Source organism: Poeciliopsis prolifica, unplaced genomic scaffold (assembly GCF_027474105.1).
Source record: "Poeciliopsis prolifica strain line A6 unplaced genomic scaffold, Auburn_PproV2 SCAFFOLD054, whole genome shotgun sequence".
Classification (NCBI taxonomy): domain Eukaryota; kingdom Metazoa; phylum Chordata; class Actinopteri; order Cyprinodontiformes; family Poeciliidae; genus Poeciliopsis; species Poeciliopsis prolifica.
In genome coordinates this window covers 909,924-925,202 of record NW_026562429.1, presented here as the reverse complement: position 1 = coordinate 925,202, position 15,279 = coordinate 909,924, and the positions used below count along the sequence as shown (strand labels likewise).

Genomic DNA, 15,279 nt, shown 5'->3' with positions numbered 1-15,279 from the left:
TAAAACATAATAAATAACCTTAAACAAACCAGAAGGAAATGGGCATTTGGCATCAGTTAGCTGCTAGCTAACAGCAGTTAGCGTCAGATAGCATTAGTAAAATCAAACATAGGTAAAATGGACAACATTAATGATGATAACTCCCCTGAATGCATCAGAGGAGTCCCTGAATGCACCATATGGACGAGTCTGGACTTGATTTGTGTTAAATTTGTAGTTGTAAAACAGTGTGATCGTCTGCCGTGGTGACGATCACACTGTTTGTTGTTAGCAAACGTTTAACAGAGCTCCAACTCACTGCTGATGTCCCAGAGCTTTGTTGACGTTTGAAAAGCTGCCACTGCAGTGCAACCCACTTCATGCATCTGGTTCATTGTGGTCGCTTGTTTCGACTTATCAGCACAATCTCAAGTTTCATTCTCATGATGAAAACGTCTTTAGATTTTTTTATCTGATAGTTTCCTGCAACTTTATCTCTGAGTGATCTGACATATGAAGGGGTCTCCTCTGTGAGAAAAGCAAACTCATGTTAAGAACTGTGTCAGGCTGCATGACAATGTGGTTTGTTGATTCCTTAAAATGACATCCTTGGACGTGACCCCAGAAACAAGAGATCGATTCCTGCTTTGTTAGTTTGAAGCACCAACATTCAGCAGCAGGTAAACTGTTTTACTGCAGAGCAGATCAAAAACACGGACGACTTCAACCATCAGCACCAAAACGTTTCTGCCATCTTGGCTCCTCATTGTATCTCCTGGTAACAAACTTTTTTCTTACGTTTTTGTTGGGGGGGTTTATTCACAAACCCAGAAAAAATTATTCTCTGATCTTTTATTTAGTGATTTAACTGAGTGTTGCTAGTTATGGACAAATTAACTTTTGCACATTGGTGAGTTGCCTTTGTTTATACATATTTGTGTATTTTAAACTCTAGTGTTGGATCCATTCCTTCATCTATTGTTATTTTAATGCCTGAATCTTATTATGTATGAACAACAAGCAAGAACTGAGGCTGAAGAATTTGTATATTATTTTTTAATAACCAGTCAGTGAGTAACCTTGGTAGTTTTGATCTTAATTACTAGGTTTGTTAATAACTTTCTGTCAAGTTGAGTTAATGAGATCATGGAGAGTTTTAACAAAAAGCATGGCCGCCCTGTAAGAACAGCAACTATAAATACAGGTTAGTGAGCTCCCTCTGGTGGAAGAGTTATTCATCAACACACTAATTGGCTTTTTTTTTGTTTTGTTTGTTTTTTTAAATGATGATATAATTTTACAGAATACTGATTCATTTCATGTATGTCATTGCAGAACAATTATTTGTTTCCTGTGCTTTAGGAAAAACAAATTCTTTACTGCAAAAGAAACATAATATTGTGTTCATTGGCATCACTAAAGAAGTCCCTGAACGCATCAGAGGAGTCCCTAAAGCCTTTGCAGCTCAGCTGGTTGTGCAGTGGTCGGCAAAACATCTGATTCTGACTCTGCTCAGCCTCAGTCTGATCAGACGCCAAACTGATCGCTGATCTTGTAAAGTTATGACCGTTGCTTTACTTGACTCTTACAATCTATTTCAGACGTTTGCGTTTATGTAAATTGCAGCCACTCAGTTCATAGTATCTGCAACATCTCCAGTTTCGTTCCCATGCTAGAAGCGGCTTTTAGTTTTCAGCCGTCTGTCATTAAATCTATCAATGAACAATCTAACTGAGAAATTTCACCAGCTGATGGGAAACTAGTAGTAAGAACCGGTTCAGGCTGCGTCAGAGTCTGGTAGATAAGAATGTGGCTTTCATGTCTTTCAGGTCATATTCTAGGTTAATATCTCAAATGCAGATGTTTCTGCATACTCCAGTTCCTGTTAGATCCTTTCTGCTCACTGATTTTAATAACGTTGTAGGGGCGGCTGCAGTTTGTATATAATAAATGGTTTCATTCAGATCTGGTTGGTTTTACAGCAGACATGCTGACGGGTTTCACCATCAGGGGGAAAATGTTTCTGACCATCACGGCCGTCTGGATCTTCCTCTCTCTCGCTGCCGGTAAAGTAGATTTTAAAGCTTTGGGACGATTCAACGTTTTACGCAAAGATACTTGCTGAGTCAGCTTCTGGTGTGTTTAAGTGCAAACATGCTAAACTGACAGTCACTACGAGGAGTTAAAAGTTTATTTTCTGAAATTATTGCAGCATAATGTTCTTTAGCAACATAGATATTTGTTCAGTTCCACAAAACTAATTTCAATAACTGGAATTTGAAGAAACGGGATCTATGGTTGCACTTTGTACACAAAAACATTTTAATTCATTTTAATGCGTTTAAACATGAGATTACAACAAAAACGTTAATTTAGGACATTTGACAGAAAAGCAAAGAGCTTTGATTCAGATCTGTTCTCATATCGACTCCAGTAAGACTTAATTAGTTCTAGAAATAAAATTACTTTTAAAGTGAAAATATAACAAAGTTCTCATAGAATCATAAATATATCTTGAAAGTTTTGCAGTATTTTGCTTATTTTACTGGATATATTGCCTTTGTAACAGTTAGGTACCTTATTAAAATTGAATCTCATATTATGATCGTTAAAGAACAAATTTCTGCTGTAAAAGATGAACAGAGTGTTTGGAATTAAAATATAGAGAAATAAAAGAATTCAAAAAACAGTTCTACTTGTGCAGATGAAATTCCCTGTTAATTTGGTTTAATTTACAATAAATAAAATAAAAACATCTAAAAATTTATTACAAATGTTCAAAGTTAGCAAAAACTTATAACTCAGCTTTTTCAATGTCTTAGTTTGATTTTAATGAGGTTATTTAAATGATCATTTAAATAAAGCTGTAAGGTTTTCAGTAACTTTTTAAAGTTAATTTTTCTTATTTCAAATGTAACAAGATATTTGCAACAGAAACTAGATTAAGAATACTTGGGAAGATTTTGTGTTTTTGCAGTGCACTTGATTGAAATAACAGAAAATTATTTGTTGCAGGCAGATGTCTTGTATGTCCAAACTGCTGTTATAAGGGGTCAGACGAGGTCAGGGGGGAAATCGTAAAGTGTTTTGAACAGAAACCAGGACCAGCCTGTGCTAAACACTTCTATATGTGAGTAGAAAACAAATTCAGCTCTCCATCTTCTTCCTTCTCTTTCAGCTCTGATCAATTTTTCTGTAGATGTTAACACGAGCGCCACCTAGTGGTGTAATTTCATATCAGCTGTAACACCTGGAGAAATGAACGTTCATAAGATTAGAAAAGTATTGCAGGATATTTGTGAACCAGCTAATTTATAAGAACTGAACTAAATGCTCACTCTGTTTGTTGTCATCTAATTTTAAATGTTTATTTTTGCTTTGCTTCTCTCTCTGTAGTGTTGTGGTCAATAGTGGAGAACATCTTTGCATCAACCCGGATTCCCAATGGCTGAAAAACAAGAGAGACCAGGTGATAAAAACATTATCAAGTCAAAAACAATTTAAATTTATTCTCATTTCTCCACTGCTTAAACATGGAAACCTTAGAACTTCAGGATGAACAAAGTTTAGACCAATTTCGAATTATATTTTATATAATATTTCAGTTAATCTTGTATTTCAGTGATTGGTTGTTTTATATAAAACTCAATCAGTCCAGAAAAGTAATAAATTAGGCCAAGATGTAAACATGTGCTCAGTTATACTACTTATATATGCAGCTTCTAGAGTAAATTATAACTTTTGGTGATGCAAACACTGACAAAGGACTATCTGTGCATGAATTATTGGAAATATTCACAACTAAGAGGACTAAAAATGTGTAAGTTTTCTGTTTTACAAAAAATATGTAAATATTTGTTTTTTTCTTTTTCTCATCACAGGAAAAGTTGAGCTGCAGCTCAACTGACGAGCCAGAATTAGATGTTGGAGCAAAAACAAAAGGAAAGAAACATCGATTTCCCTTTATTAACACAAACATATAAACTTCTGCTTAAGAAACTTTAGCAATGCAGAAATAATTCTGGTTGTTGGTCAAAATCATCCATTTGTTTTGGTCAAAAGGGAAGCAGATTGTTTGTCTCTGTAATTAAACGTGTTTTTTTGTTTGTTTGTTTTTACATTTGGGATTATTGTTCCAGTTGAGAAGTATAAGCTTTGGTTTGAGATCATTTCACTTCTCAGCTTTGCAGCTAAACGGCTCACCTTGGATGTGGCACTAAAATGATCAAAAACATGCTAATGTTCGAGCTGGCTAGCTAAAGTTAGCATATTAGCATGCTAATTGTTATGACTGTTGCCAAATGTCCATCTGAGCCAGCAGGTCAGTTTGAAAGTTTATAGGAAAACTGTGAAGAAGTTAATAAAAATTCTAATATATGTTGTATATTATTGTACTATTATTATTATCATTATTGTTGATATTATTTATAGTAATAATTATTATAATTTTTATTGCTGTTACTATAAGTTATCAGAATAACTGAATCTTGAAGACATCTTGGTCCAATGTTAAAAAACGAGGTTTAAATAAATACTTTTCACCAACACAAACATTTCCACTCATGTTTTATGAATATTTAATATTTCATCATTACACCTACAAATGGTATCTGGACCCCCAGGTTATTTGTCCAAACACCAGGGAGAGGACACAGTTAAGACAGGTGAGTCACTTCATATTAGCACTCCGCACTTAACAGATCATGCACAAACATTTGCTCAGTTGTACTCATTAGTAGGTCATTGCTCTGAGTAACAATTAACCTCCCTTTATAGGAAACCACCTCACCTCTCAGTGAGGAGCGGCTGTGCAGAGCCCAGAACAGAACGCTGCATGCCAACCACTAAAAATACTCAGTTAATACAATTAAAACTTTTTGTGTGCAAACAGTTATATCTGCAAAGTGCTTGTTAATAAAGAGTAAAAAGTGCTTTTCCATTTGGCCTTATTTAGACTATATTGTTCATATTCTGATCATATTTTACGAAATGTTCTAAAATCACCCAGAAGCCTCTGTGCGATCAGACTCTACATCTGTTATAGGAAATTAAATCTACTTAAGATCTTTATGTTAATTATGGCTGCAACAGTTTTGTTCCTATGGTGGGAAAGACGTTTCTTTATGTGGGCTCATTAAAACTATCAATGATAATCGAACAGAAGTTCTACAAACTGACGGGGTTCTGGTTCAGACCGTTTTATGAGAAAGTGGTTTGCACGTCTTTCAGATTGTATCCACGGTCACTATCTGAGACATTTCCCGTTCAGATATCTCTGCTCAGTTCCTGCTGTCATGATCATTGGTTATAGAGCGCTGAAGGTTGGAGGCGGCTGCATTTCTCAGCAGGTAACGAAGCGCTTCGGACCAGAGATCCAGTCGGTTCCGCTGCACAGCAGAACCGGACAACTTTCAGCACCATGAGCAAAATGTTTCTGCCCATCGTGGCCGTTTGGATCCTCCTGGCCGACGGTAACGTAGATTTACAACAACTGGAGTTTATCGAGATATTAGGCATCAAATGTACATTTTTAACTGCAGTAGATTGAGCTGGTTTATAAAATGCAATCATTTGGTCTAAAAGACTATTTTTGATCCGTGGCACATTGCAGCTTATGCACAAAAACACGAGATTGCAACCTACGGGTCATCTTAGGACAATATTCATAAAAGCAAACGGGTTTGATTTGGATCTGTTCTCACATCCTCTGCAGTAAGAAACAAGGGAGGAAATACCATTTTGGGGCGTAGCAGTAAAGAGACACATTTTTAAGAACAATTTTGTGGTTATTGGAAGTTAAATTGAAATATAACAGAAAACCTGGTTTCACAAGTTCTTTATGTGTTGAAGCTGCAGGTCCAAAAATACCTAATAAGTTTTAATGAGTATCTCCCATTAATAAAATTCACTTAAAAATTTATTATATTTTTCTTAAATGGTGGATTTATTTTGTTTTTTGTCTCTTTTGTCTTTTCATCTTGATAGTTTAAATAAAATTTAACAAAACTCTCGCATTTCTTTCATCAAAATGAACAAGCAAATCCAAAACTCTTTAAAACTACAAGAGAATTAACAGTTAGCTTTGTGTTCATCCTGAGCTTCCTTTTTTATTTAAATCGTAAATCATGAATGAACAAAACGCTGTTTTAAAAGCTTAAAAGAAAACCTAAATATTTGAAGGTAAATAAAAAAGAATTTATGACATTCTGGGGTTTTTTTTTTTAAAGATTTTTGGACATTATCGAAATATCTGTCTGTCAAACTCAAATTACAAAATGTGCCTCATTCAATCTGATTGCAAATAATATCAATAAACTTCTGTCAGTAAATGTATGAAGATTTGCTGTTAAATATGTTTGAGTTTTTAATTAATGATTGATTAAAAGAGCAAGACATTATCTGAAAACTTTGTTCTATTGCTCTCATATTTTGCTTTTTCCTTCGTGCTTTTCTGTTGCAGGCAGATGTTTTAACTGCCCACGGTGCTGTGATAAGGGGTCAGACGAGGTCAGGGGGGAAATCGTAAAGTGTTTTGAACAGAAACCAGGACCAGCCTGTGCTAAACACTTCTATATGTGAGTAGAAAACAAATTCATCCCTCCATCTTCTTCCTTCTCTTTCAGCTCTGATCAGTTTTTCTGTAGATGTTAACACGAGCGCCACCTAGTGGTGTAATTTCATATCAGCTGTAACACCTGGAGAAATGAACGTTCATAAGATTAGAAAAGTATTGCAGGATATTTGTGAACCAGCTAATTTATAAGAACTGAACTAAATGCTCACTCTGTTTGTTGTCATCTAATTTTAAATGTTTATTTGCTTTGCTTCTCTCTCTGTAGTGTTGTGGTCAATAGTGGAGAACATCTTTGCATCAACCCGGATTCCCAATGGCTGAAAAACAAGAGAGACCAGGTGATAAAAACATTATCAAGTCAAAAACAATTTAATTTATTCTCATTTCTCCACTGCTTAAACATGGAAACCTTAGAACTTCAGGATGAACAAAGTTTAGACCAATTTCGAATATATTTTATATAATATTTCAGTTAATCTTGTATTTCAGTGATTGGTTGTTTTATATAAAACTCAATCAGTCCAGAAAAGTAATAAATTAGGCCAAGATGTAAACATGTGCTCAGTTATACTACTTATATATGCAGCTTCTAGAGTAAATTATAACTTTTGGTGATGCAAACACTGACAAAGGACTATCTGTGCATGAATTATTGGAAATATTCACAACTAAGAGGACTAAAAATGTGTAAGTTTTCTGTTTTACAAAAAATATGTAAATATTTGTTTTTTTCTTTTTCTCATCACAGGAAAAGTTGAGCTGCAGCTCAACTGACGAGCCAGAATTAGATGTTGGAGCAAAAACAAAAGGAAAGAAACATCGATTTCCCTTTATTAACACAAACATATAAACTTCTGCTTAAGAAACTTTAGCAATGCAGAAATAATTCTGGTTGTTGGTCAAAATCATCCATTTGTTTTGGTCAAAAGGGAAGCAGATTGTTTGTCTCTGTAATTAAACGTGTTTTTTTGTTTGTTTGTTTTACATTTGGGATTATTGTTCCAGTTGAGAAGTATAAGCTTTGGTTTGAGATCATTTCACTTCTCAGCTTTGCAGCTAAACGGCTCACCTTGGATGTGGCACTAAAATGATCAAAAACATGCTAATGTTCGAGCTGGCTAGCTAAAGTTAGCATATTAGCATGCTAATTGTTATGACTGTTGCCAAATGTCCATCTGAGCCAGCAGGTCAGTTTGAAAGTTTATAGGAAAACTGTGAAGAAGTTAATAAAAATTCTAATATATGTTGTATATTATTGTACATATTATCATTATTGCTATTATTATTATCATTATTGTTGATATTATTTATAGTAATAATTATTATAATTTTTATTGCCGTTTGCTGTTAATATAAGTTATAAGTTGCATCAGAATAACTGAATCTTGACGAAATCTTGGTCCAATGTTACAAAATGAGGTTTAAATAAATTCTTTTCACCAAACATAAACATTTCCACTTATGTTTTATAATATTAATATTTTGTCGTGCTTTTCTGTTGCAGGCAGATGTAATGTATGCCCAGACTGCTGTTTGACGGGGTCAGACGAGGTCAGGGGGGAAATCGTAGAGTGTTATGAACAGAAACCAGGACCAGCCTGTGCTAAACACTTCTACAGGTGAGTAGAAAACAAATTCATCCCTCCATCTTCTGCTGAAAATGCAATATTTTTGTAATTTTATGAATGTGAGTTTCTCCAGGCGTTACAGCTAAAGTGGAGTAAGACCACTAGATGGCGCTCATATTAGATTTAAAGGAAAATTAATCAGATCTCAAAGCTGAAAAATAATTTTACTCACCAGCTAATTAATGATTTTGATCACAACATTCGAATTAACTAAATGATCCCTCATGTTTATGCAATAATCATTATATTGTCTAACTTTGTGTTTCACTCTTTGTAGGGTTAAGATCAAACATGGTGTTAAATATTTGTGCATCAACCCAAATTCCAAATGGTTCGAAGGAGTGAAAACACAGGTGAGCCTGAACGATAAACCACTGAGCCAATCCAACAATTTAATGAAATTTCATTATGATCATTTTGTTGTGCTGTAAAAACTATTGGCCTCTAGTATTTCTTCTATTTTATATATTTGGTTCATATTTTTTTCTCTGCTATATGAAAAGTTTTATATTATTACGTACACCAGTATGTGGACCTTAAAAAACAAGTACGTTTTCTCTTTAAAAGAAGTTAGTATTTGATTTTCTCTTTTTTCATCACAGAAAAACCTAACTTGCAGCCCAGGAGTGGCGCATCGTGGACACAAATTACATGTTACAGCAAAACCAAAAAAGAGAAGCTCTGACCACCCTGCGTTACTGACTGCTACAGGAAAAACAGAAGCTTGAAAACATCTGCTTCAGAGACATCAGCAGTGTTTTTCATAGATCTCAGTAGGAAACAAACATGTTTTATGAGTTTAGAGAAACATGAAATTTATGATAGTTAACGACTTTCTGTCCTCCAAATCCATAAATGTACATTTATTCTCACTTCTAAATATTCAGCCCTCTGATAAAGGAACTCTGCTTATTCAAAAGATGTCAAACAAAATTTTATGAGTTTATTTTCTTTTCATCTTTCGTTTTCATTTTGCTATGTTAATCAGATTATTTGTATTCAAAAGATGTTATATTTTATGCTTTCATAAACTTGTAATTAAGTTGTTTTTTTTTAATTCTTCAATATTCAATACAAATATAAAATCAATAAACATTAACAGTATGTTGGTTTTTCTTTTGATCAGCTCTGAAATGTATTTTATCAAAAACCCAAATAGTCAAAAATCTGATTCTTTTTCTAAACATTTTTTATATTTGTCTGTTTCTTATTTACACCTTTTTGTGAGTGAAAGGTTCAACAAGTGATTTGGTTTGTGGTCACTTCCTCCTCCTACTTTGCAACAAGAACATCTTTCACAATCTGAGCTCCAACCATTGAATAATTTCTGATGCCAACGTTAAAACGATCAAAAGCTTCTGTCACAGTATGCTAGCTAACAACAACAAGACAAACAACACAGACCTGTGCGTTTGTTAAATGAAATTAACAACATGATGAAACACAAAATAAAATCTCTGCATATGAAAAGCAACATACTAATAAAGATGAATCATGTGCAATACGAGAGGATGGACGAGTATCAGTAACAAATCACGGCACAATATGAGCTAAAAAAGGCCTCGGACTCTTAATGAGAATCTAATCTGGTTCACATTGTTGATTGTGTCTGTGACAGTTAGCTGTGACTAATCTGAGACGTTTTACAAACTAATAGAAAGAAAAAGTTCCTATTATCTGTCACTGTCTGAGACATTTCCCGTTCAGATATCTCTGCTCAGTTCCTGCTGTCATGATCATTGGTTATAGAGCGCTGAAGGTTGGAGGCGGCTGCATTTCTCAGCAGGTAACGAAGCGCTTCGGACCAGAGATCCAGCCGGTTCCGCTGCACAGCAGAACCGGACAACTTTCAGCACCATGAGCAAAATGTTTCTGCCCATCGTGGCCGTTTGGATCCTCCTGGCCGACGGTAACGTAGATTTACAACAACTGGAGTTTATCGAGATATTAGGCATCAGATGAGTCAATATTCTACATTTCTGACTGCAAACGGGATGCAGCAGACTGAGCTTGTTCATAAAATTAATAATTTGGTCAAAAAGACTATTTTTGATTAAAAGGAGAAATTTCAACAGAGTGGTCTATGGGACAAAAATATGCGAATTAAATTCAACCTGTTTAAATATCAGAGATTTTAGGACATTTTACAGAAAATCAAACGGGTTTGATTCAGATCTGTTCTCACATCATCTGCAGTAAAAATGACTAACAGCAAATACTTTCAGAGATAAAACTGGTATTTCTTTCATCACAAGTGTAATTTTTATTATTTTCTTCAATCTGACATCCAGTCTGCCATGTTTCAGTCAACCAGGAGACTAGAAATGTTGGATATTATTGATATAAAGGTTTAGAAACATTAGAAACTGTCAGTAAAACATCAATAACTCTTGTAAATATATGCAAAACCAATCATTTATCAAACCTTCTGTCAGTAAATGTATGAAGATTTGCTGTTAAATATGTTCTACTTTTTAATTCATGCTTGATTGCAAGAAGAAAAAATGACTTGTGAAAATATTCCTGGTATTTTTTGTTTTCTGTCGCAGTCACGTGTCAGCAGAATGTGTCGCCACACTGCTGTGACAGTGGGACAGACGAGGCCAACGGGGAAATCGTAAAATGTGTGGAACAAAAAAAAGGACCCGCCTGTGACAAACACTTCTACATGTAAGAACTGCATCTTCTTCCCCTCCGTTTGAGCGCCATCTAGTGGCGTAATCTCATATCGGCTGTAACACTTGAGAATTACTGAAATATTGCAGCATTTATTTATCTTATCTGATTTTACATTCAGCAATTAATTTACCCGATAATTTATGATCTATGTAAGAACATTGGACTGAATTAAGTAGTCAATCTATGTTTATATTGTGCAAGTTACATTTTGGGCATTTTAAATGTTTATTTTTGCGCTTCATATAGTGATAATGAAGTTGTCTAACTTTTAAATTTTACTCTTTGCAGCCTTGAGCTCAAAGACGGTAAAAAGATTTGCATCAAACCAGGATCCAACTGGTTAAAACAAAAGAGAGACACGGTGAGTCTCAACTAAAAAAACATCAAAAACAATTTAATTAAATTAACTTTTTATTTATTAAACTGTAAAACATAGATTTGTTCTTTTTTTTGTTTATTTTTTGGTCAAACTGAAATGTTTCATGTCAACAAATGAATCAAAATAAGAGACAAAAACAAGCAGAGTCAATAGAGCACACTTTTGTTTTATTTAATTAACCGATTGATTTGTTTCAATGAGGAATCTGCCAATAACAATATGGAGACTAATCTAGATTATTTTAACTTAAAACAGAAACCTGACACATTTTCATAGTTTCTTTTCTTTTTCTTCGCAGGAAAACTTAACGTGCATCCCGTCTGACGGGCATCATCAACAGAAACTACATGTTGCAGCAAAACCAAAAAAGAAGCACTGACGTCCCCGTTCTACTGACTGCTACAGGAAAAACTGACGCTTCTAATCCTCTGCTTAATAAAAATGATCAATGCATTGATAACGTTTGTTCCCCGATCAGCTCCGACCCGCTCTGCTCAAAAAGCCAAACGATGAAATTGTTTTCCTTCTTTATTAAATCTTTCAAAACTGACACATTTTTCTCCTTCCTGTGAATCTGTCAATTAATTAACAATGCAGCTTGTTTTGAGTTTAATAGAAATGTGATAAAGTTCTGGAGATGCATTACGGGTTGACTCACAAACAGATTTAATCTTTAATCTACTACGACTCTGAAGGAACGTAAAGGTCGGGGTTTTTCCCTTTTATTCTCAATCTTTATTACATTTACTTATTGAATTAGATCTAAATTTGCATCAATGAGTTTAAAGGTTATTAAAAAAATTGGAAAGTGTAATTTCTACAATTTAGTTTGATACATTTGGGAATAACTGTTTGCAGTTGAAGGCGTAATAAAATGTTATGTTAGATTTTGTGTTTGATGTCAAAACCTTTAAATCAAGACAAACCCAAATTACAAGCAACTTTACAATCAGAAATACCAGATTGTTTCAGGCCAATTATTCCTTAATGTTTTAAAAAAGATGATTTCACTTCCCACATTTTTTTATCAGTGAAATGACCTGCAAGCTGAAATATGGATATTTTAAACAATATTAAGGTTTTTTTGGTTTGCTTTTACCTAAAACAGGCTCCTACATCTTACTGAAAAGTTACTTGTAGGTTAGTTTTGCCAAGTATTAAGATATTTGCACCAAAAACTAGACACAAATATTTGGTATCATGATGGTAGTACTGCTGTGCTACATGCTAACAATAGAAACCTCAGTATTTTCTGTTTTTTTCTATTGATCCACATAAAGCTGATAAAAACTTTTATTATTTCAGTTATTAGTGAGAAACCTGTTCCTTTGACTTTATCTTGGAAACTGTGTAAAAGTGTGTATACTCAAAAACACACTGCGTGTTTGAATAACTTGTTATCTGATTCCAAATTACGCAAGTGGTGACAGTGAGGAGAGATTACCTGGGCTTACGAGAAGAAATGCCACAGAACCAGGATGAGAATAATCTGACAGGTTTTGTAGGAGGAGAAAAAACGCAGTTGACTGTCTGAGACTCTGAGGTTCAGAGTAAAAACGGAAAACAAAGCCCTACACTGCAAAAACACTAAATATTACTTCTAGTTTCTACTGCAAATATCTTGGAACAATTTAAATAAGACAAGTAACCGTTAATCAGATATGAGCTTGTTTTAAGTCAATTAATACTATAACAAGACATTGTCTATCTCCCTTTACTTTTTAATGTATATTCAAGAATTATTTACTTAAGTAACTTATTTCCCTTGCTGAAAAGTCACTTTTGAGTTAGTTTTGTCTTATTTCATGTCTATTAATATATTTGCAGTAGAAATTAGACCAGAAATGCTTGATAAGTTTTCATGTTTTTAATGTTTTGCAGTTTTGTATTGATCATTGTTCCTACAGCTCTTAATATTGATGCACAAATTAATCCTTTAACTGATCTTTGATTAGAGCAAACATGCAAGTCCTGCAGCCTTCACTTTAACAGAAACAACATCTGAAAGGTCACCAACAGTTTATCAACCGAGTCACAGGAGGAAGGAGAGACTGAAGACTTCATCTGATTAACGTTTTCAGCTCAGCGTCTCTGGGTCAACAGAAATGATGTTTCTGAGGCAGCAGAAAATGGACGGACGTCTTCACCATTTCTGATGAGCCTCGGCTGTAAGAGTCAAAGAAAACTTTAAAATCTTTTGCTCCTCTGTCAGCATGAAGTCATAATAACAACAGAACGTCACTAAAATCAAGAAAGAAGTTTGTTTTCTTTTTTAGGGCTTTTGTATATTTAGAAGCCAGAAAAGTTAAAAACTGTTTTAACTTTTTGACCAACGCTCCCTCCACCATGTGAACTGACTCGGCTCACTAACCGCAGCCGATTGGACAATCTGCTTCTTAGAAAGCAGATTTTCATCAGAGTCTTCCTGTTTTTACTCATTCTCTTTTCCTGTCTTTAAATCTTTTTTTTAAAAAGTGCTTCATAAAGTACTTTTATACATGTTTTGCTTTTGGACCAAATACAGCTGAACTGTGAGGAGTTCATTTGTGATGATTTTCTTTTAACTATAACTATCATACGCCCAGAAATACTCGTACTTCCTGGAGATTTAGACTTAAAGGAGACGAATTAAGCAAAATTCCCATTTTACATATTTTTGTATTTCCATCTGAGTCTCTGCTGCTTCTAAAAACACCCAGTGGCTTTTGGGCAACAAGTTCAAGTCTTTTGGTGTCCAGAAAATGAGCCGTTTCAAAAACAACTCCATATGTAACGTTACATAATAAACAAATCACCTAGGTGACCCAGCCTGTTACCTCTGCACGTGCTACAATGGCTGCTGGAAAAGACAAATGTCTTGTTGTTGGCTTGCCATCCAGAAACCACTTGCTGCATTCTTGCTGGTTGTGCAGGTGGCTCCACTTCTGCTTTTCAAAGATGAACAGTTTTATAATTGTGCATCATTTTGCAGCCATTTTCTCTGGGGGCGTGGCCAGCAACAGCTCATTTGGATTTAAAGTGACAGAAGCCCCAAAACAGCTGACTCTGACTAAAATCAAATTTTATAAGAACAATTAAGTGCAAAAGAAACGTAATTACCATGTTTTGTGTCGCCCACAGACCTATCCTGACCTACTGAAGGAATAATAATAGGTCACAGCTAAATATATTGTTTAGATTAATCTGTCAGAACAAAATCTTCCAAACCATATTAATGAGAAATGTTTAAGGAAAAACAATTTTGCCATCTTTTTTTCAACTAAAGAACTTTAACATTCTCTGTATTTAAGTTGATTTAAATGGTGCTGGTTTTTGTTTTGGCATGTTTCTCTTAGTTTATTTTCTCCTCTTGATGTCAATAAACTGAGGCTGATGATGTCGCCTGATGTTTTTATCTTGAACACCTGAGAGTATCAATTTTTATTGCATGATATTAAATATAAATAAAAATCAAAGAGTTCATTCAGGACAACTTAAAAGCGATCCGGTCTTAACCTTTAGGGGGAGACAAAGAGTCATGATGATCCATGTTGAAAATGTCAACAACTAAAAATATATTGAACAGGTTTATTAAAACTGAGAACAGCTAAAACTGATCTATTCTGATAACCGACCACAGTTCAGCTTTTTCTAATAAATTACTATCTACTCTGCCTGCTTTGTATAACCAGCCACATTAGGTTAATCCGATGTTCATAAATCATAGAAAGATTCAGGCGCCGTTTTTCTTCCTTCTGAGTTTCATATTACTATTCTCAGTAAAGGTTTTATCTATAACATACAAATGAAACAGAATCTGGTGTCAGTTTCAGTTACCAACTTCTTCTCAGCATTCAACTGGTTTCCAATGATTTTACTCCTTAATTTGGAAAAAGTTTAAGAAAATAGCTGGAAAAATATATTTTAGTGGCTTTTAGGCCTAGAAATATTTCTTATTCCTCCCGAAAATGTCTTTTATGCAGCGCAGGTATGTAAACATCTGGTTGGAGCTGGTAATCTAAGAATACATTTTCAGGAAGCGCACGCTACCATGTAGCTTC

At 34.5% G+C, this 15,279-nt stretch overlaps 2 long non-coding RNA genes across 2 annotated transcripts; both read left to right on the top strand.

Moving 5' to 3' along the window:
* Positions 1-3,018: 3,018 nt before the first annotated feature.
* LOC129378966 (uncharacterized) lies at positions 3,019-4,330 on the top strand. Its single transcript, XR_008608115.1, has 3 exons — positions 3,019-3,109; positions 3,376-3,448; positions 3,861-4,330. It is a non-coding gene; the product is annotated as an uncharacterized LOC129378966 (long non-coding RNA).
* Positions 4,331-7,853: 3,523 nt separating this feature from the next.
* On the top strand, positions 7,854-9,250 carry LOC129378951 (uncharacterized). Its single transcript, XR_008608114.1, has 3 exons — positions 7,854-8,172; positions 8,459-8,534; positions 8,784-9,250. It is a non-coding gene; the product is annotated as an uncharacterized LOC129378951 (long non-coding RNA).
* The last annotated feature ends 6,029 nt before the right edge of the window (positions 9,251-15,279 follow it).